This window comes from Nicotiana tomentosiformis, chromosome 12 (genome assembly GCF_000390325.3).
Source record: "Nicotiana tomentosiformis chromosome 12, ASM39032v3, whole genome shotgun sequence".
NCBI classification, from domain to species: Eukaryota; Viridiplantae; Streptophyta; class Magnoliopsida; order Solanales; family Solanaceae; genus Nicotiana; species Nicotiana tomentosiformis.
Genome location: NC_090823.1, coordinates 67,390,495 through 67,396,684, shown reverse-complemented (window position 1 = coordinate 67,396,684; position 6,190 = coordinate 67,390,495).

The window sequence follows — 6,190 nt, the reverse complement described above, 5'->3', positions numbered from 1 at the left end:
CACAGTAAATAGAAGTAAACAATAGGGGCACTCCCGAGATACCGCCTCGTAATCCCAAATGTAAATATGCACGACAGGGGATCTCCTGAGTAAATGCCTCATAGTCCCAAAGTATGTATGCAGTACAAGGGGGATCTCCCGAGGAACCTCCTCGTAGTCCCAAAGTAAATATGCAATATAGGGGGATCTCAAGAGGAAAAGCCTCGTAGTCCCAAAGTAAATATGCAGTACAGGGGGATCTCCTGAGGAACCGCCTCGTAGTACCAAAGTAAATATGCGGTACAGGGGGATCTCTCGAGTAAACGCCTCATAGTCCCAAAGTAAATATGCAGTATAGAGGGATCTCTCGAGGAACCACCTCGTAGTCCCAAAGTAAATATACAGCAGATAATCGAAGGAACAATGAAGTTATGGCAAGAAAACTTACAGTTAAAGTTTTAATTTAAATCAAGGGAAGCAGGTAATTAAACTAAGCATGTTGCACAAATTTGCAAGTAAGGGTTAAGGCACGTAGATATCTGATACTAGGCTAAACATGATTACTACATATGCTAAGGTAACGTAATTATGGAATTTAAAATAAGACAACTCAGCAAGAACCAAAATTTCCATAATTAGCCCGTGTACGCACTTGTCACCTCGCGTACACGGCGCTCACATATGACAAAGTGTTACGACAGTACCAAATCCTAAGGGGATTTCCCCCACACAAAGTTAGACAAGTCACTTACCTCAAATCTGGTTCAATCAATCGATAATGATGCCTTTCCCTCAATTTTCTGACTCTAAATGGACCAAATCTAGCCAAAAGTAATTACATATCATGAATACAACTACAAGAAACTAATTTAAATAATAAATCTACGACGTTAGCAAAGAATTGAATATTCGGCCCAAAAAGTCGACCCGGGCTCACATCTCGGAATTGGGTAAATGTTACAAAATACGAACACCCATTCAATAACGAGTTCACTCATACCAAAATCACCAAAATCCGACACCAAGTCTCCACTCAAAACCTCAAATCAAACTCTTCAAACCCCTAGCCTAAAACTCCCAAATTCCACTTTAAATACACCCTAACTAGGTGGGAAACTCAATGGGGAAACAACATTATTGAATAAAAATGTTCACAAGTGGCGTACCTCAAGAAATCCATCGAATGTTCTGTCAAATATTGCCCTAGACCGATTTCAAAATGTCCAAAATGAAGAATGAAATAAATCCTCAGAATTTCCCCTTTTCTGCCCAACAAAATCGCTTCAGCGAGTCCACAGCCGCATTTGCGGCTCCGCACCTACAGAATTTCCATCGCAAGTGCGGTTCTAACTTAGCCTAGGCACGTCCGCTTCTGCGGACCCAAATGCGCATCTGCGCTTCAGCTTCTATGGCAAAGGAATGCATCTGCGCACCCGCTCCTGCGGACCAAGTCCACTTCTGCGACCAACAGGCCTCCCATGCCTTTCCATTTCTGCGCTAATTCCTCTGCAGAAGCAACTCCTCTCCTGCGGTCTTCACGTCGCATCTGTGACCACTGTCCAATTCCCCCAACCCTACATCTACGCTTATGTGCTCTATTGTACGGGCTCGCACCTGCGGTCAATCTTGCGCAGGTGCGATTACACCAGAACTGGTGCCTTCAACCATTCCCTCAAGTCCAAATTTGATCTGTTAACCTTTCAGAATCCACCCGAGGCCCTCAGGATCTCAACCAAACTTACCAATAAGTACTAAAACATCATACGGACTTAGTCGAGCATTTAAATCACATCAAACAATGCTAATAATATGAATTGCCCATCGACTCAAGCCTAATGAACTTTAAAATTTTAAACTTCAACATCTGATGCCGAAACCTATCAAATCAAGTTCGATTGATATCAAATTTTGCACATAAGTTATAAATGAAATTACAGACCTACTCCAACTTCCGGAATCGGAATCTGACCCCGATATCAAAAAGTCCACTCCCGGTCAAATTCTCCAAAAATCATCCCATTTCCAACTTTCGCCAATTGACGCTAAAATGACCTACGTACCTCAAATTCGACATCCGAACACGCTCCTAAGACAAAAATCATCCTACGGAGCTATTGGAACAATCAAAACTCTATTTCGAAGTCGTCTTCACATAGTACAAACTACGTTCAAATCCTATGATTTAAACTCCCCTTTTAAGGACTTAGTGTCCCATTTCACTCCGAAACCAAAGATAAATCCTCTCGGCAAGTCATTTTAACAACCCAACCGATCATTTTACTTGCTAGAACCCCATTCCCCTAAATAAGACTTCGCGTACTTGATTTTACTGATTTATGACTTGCGGGGATGGTTGGTTCAGGATTTAGAAGAATTTGGATTGAAATCGGAACACTTAGTTCCTTAAGGTTGGCTTGAAAGGCCAAGTTTGACTTTGGTCAACATTTTTAGTAAACGAACTCGGAATTGAGATTTGATGGTTCCAATAGGTTCGTTATGATGATTTTAGACTTGGGCGTATGTTTGTATTGGGTTTTGGGTGACCCGGGAGCGTTTCGGCGCCTAATAGTGAATGTTGGTTCTTGAAGGTTTTTGAAATTCTTTAAATTGGTTTGGAGTAGGTTTTGGTGATATCGAGGTTTGAATAGAATTTCGAGACTGGGAATAGTTCCCTAATATGATTTAAGACTTGCACGCAAAATTTGGTGTCATTCCGAGTAGTATATGTATGATTCGACGCGTTCGGAGCGATTTAGAAACTTGAAGTTCAAAGTTTGATTCAGTTTGGTTTTGGGGTGTGATTCTTGGTTTTGTTGTTGTTTTATGCATTTTGAGAGTTCGAGCAAGTCTGTATTATATTTATAGAATTGTTGGAGTAGTTGGACGGGGTCCCGAGGGGCTCGGGTGCGTTTCGTATCGCCCGTAGTTGAGTAGAAACACACCAGATTTATATTTATGGTTTCCATTTTTGCGAACGTAGTCAGACCCTCGCGTTCGCTATGAAGGATTTGGGGAACTGTGGGCTGGGGAGCTTTTGCCCTTCACGTTCGCACGCGCAGGACCGCGTTCGTGGGATGCCGAGGAAGAAATGAAGAAAAAGTATCCTAACTTGTTTGAATAGTCATGTATTTACAAAGTTGTGATCTATGAAAATTCTAAGAGTTACTTTCTATGAATTATGTACCATTTGTACAATTGGCATTAAGGGTGTTCTTTTATGGTAATATATTTCTTGTGACGCCACAATTGGTATTGTTTTGTGTTATGTTACGTCGCGAGATTATGTATATGTTGTTAGGATGTGTTTCTAGAGTTCTCTGGCAGGTGGATAGGCCCAGTTACAAGGGAGACTCTGGCGAAATTTGTTTGAAAATTTTGGGAGTTAGCCAAATTTTGAAACTACTGGTGAGTGTGAATTAATAGTTGGGCCACATTTGATGCTAATAACAGATTTTGACCCTCATTCGAGGACGAATGATCCTAAGCGGGGGAGAATGTAACACCCCGGAAAATTTTGAAGCACTTAAGTATAAAGCCCAGTAAAATTTTGCAAAAGAAAATAATGTTTCGTGGTGCCGAATTGGGCTTACGCATTTGAGGATTGTATAAATTCTTCACGGCGAGCAAGCTCGCCGTGGCTCAGACTAATTGGGTTGAACAATGCACTGAGGGATGAAGGAAAATTTTTGGCAGAGAAATGCATTTCTCCGGTCTAGTATGCGACCGCAGAATCACTCAGCGGTCCGCATAATGGCCGCAAAGTGAGGTAGGAGAGGTTCATTATACGACCGAAGAAGATTTTTGCCAGTTTTGGAAACCAATTATGCAGCCGATATGCGGTCTGCATATCGATTATACGATCACATGCGATCGCAGACTTTGTTCCGGAGCTTTATTTTTTGGTTTTTAAAACCCGACCCTACTTCGTTAAATACACATTTGGGCCATTGTTTAGCTAAAATATGACATTTTAGAATGAGAGAGAGTGCCCTAGAGTGAGAAAGTGTTCTCAATAATTATTCTTGAATTCTTTCTCGAATCTTGGAAGATTAACAAGGATAACCCACAAGGTCTTCATCCTAGAGGTAAGATTCTACACCCTAACCCCTAATTTTGAAATTATCTGAAAATGGGTAATTAGCAAGATACCTTTTGGGCATGAGAGTTGTTATTTTACATGCATGTGATATCAAGGGGTGTAGGAAGATTGTTGAACTAAGCATGGTAAAGAATGGGTTGTGGGATGATGGAATCCTCCATAAAAGGACCTTAAAACCTTAATGCACACATAGTATTTGATAAAATGTTCATATGAGCTAGAACCATGATTATCTTCCTAATTTTGGTTCAATTTGTTATATTTCTACAATACATTGAAGTTGCTAAGAATTCCGGAACATTTTAGAGTTTAAGGAAGCTCAATTGATGTATGTTGGCTAAACTCTTCTCTTAGAATTGAATCCCACGACATTCATGTAATTTATGTAAGTCCCGAGTGGTTCATTATAAAATTTTCTATTCCGAGTATGGTTGGGTTGAAAGATATATGTTCAATAAGTATCCCAAATGTTTTATTTATGTTATGTTATCAATTGAGGATTTGTTAAAAGTATGGGCTGTGGATTAAAAATGTTCGACTTCAAGTTAAATTCAAACGAAGGCTATTATGCCAAATGTTGTGAAGAATCTCTATGTGTCTTAGACTCTTAATTGCTCACAGGTGTACTACACACCTTGATTTGAATTTTTGTTGTTGGTGATGATGATGTTGATGTTTGAAAGTGAAAAGGTGAGCATGAAATACTAAATACAGCCAACGTGCCAAGAGTGATTTTATAATTATGGCCATTAGTGCCAATGAAAATGAAAAGACGTGAAAGAGGCTTATTGTTGTTCTTGTTATTCTAAAGTGTCGGGTTTCACAATCTATCTCTTATTTTTAATTCTCTACCAAAGGCGATTAGTTCTTCGTTAGCTAATTGTTGTTGCTAGGATTCAACTTCAAGAATAAACTTCTTGAATTCAAGAAACTCTTTCTTGAATTCAATCTATCTTTAATTTCTATCTTCTTCTTCATTTCCCTATTTTCTTTTAGCTTCCACACGTTTCTTGCTTTTCTTGCTTTTCTTTAGTAAATTCTTGAATCCACTATCGTGTTGTTATCAAGTTGTATCAGAGCATAGGCTAATCAAGATTTTAATCTTGATAATCTTGGGTGGTTCTTGAGCAAAAAATAAAAAGATAAAAAAAACGAAAATCAGCCCAAAAAGTGTTATTGCTCATTAATATTTTCATATTCAAGTATAATTTTGTTTCCATTCAAGAAATAAATAAGAAGAGGGGATGCTAGTTCTTCAAGATTAAGGTAACTTCTTTCCTTATTCTTGTGGGTTTTAAGTTTCTTAAATTCTTTCCTTTTTTTTTTCTTAAATTCTTTCATATTCTTCCTAGCTTTGGTCCTTCACTTTATTTTTCCTTTTGTCAAACTCCACATTTTTATCACTAAAGTTTTGACTAGTAAGGTTTATTGATAAATCTAAAGATTAACAATCAAGAGTTGCTTTGAAAAGGGAAAGAGGGGTGAGAGCATTATAGGGAAAAAGCCAGATTTGAGAGATACATATTTCTTTTAATCTATATCAAGATGTCTCAAACATGTAGTGACAGTGGAAGGAGGAGATCTATGACCCAACAACTTGAAAAGTCGAACTTACAGTATACCGAATGAAAGGAAGAGAATGGTAAAGTTATTTTTCAAAACAAATCGCCTATGGACTGCGATTTATGCCAGAAAAGAGTTTTTTGAATTCAAGAAGTTGAATCCTAGCAACACCAATTAGCTAACGAAGAACTAATCGCCTTTGGAAGATAATTAAAAAGAAGAGATAGATTGTGAAACCTGACACTTTTGAATAACAAGAACAACAATAAGCCTAAACTTATCACCTTTCTTGAATAGCTTGAAGTGATCTAAGATTTCAAAAAGGGTTTAATCTTACCACCTTAAGTTGATTCTTGAATGTTGAAAAATAAATTCCGTAGTAGACACACACAAGAGTGCAAGAAAAATCTCATAATTGTTGTTGATATTGTCTATTATAATCTCCGTAAAAACAAAGAAGACACCCCTTTATATAGAGAGCGAGTCGCGAAATTCTACCACAAAAACAAAGAAAGAAAGTCCTAACTACTTTTGACAAAAAGTCCAACT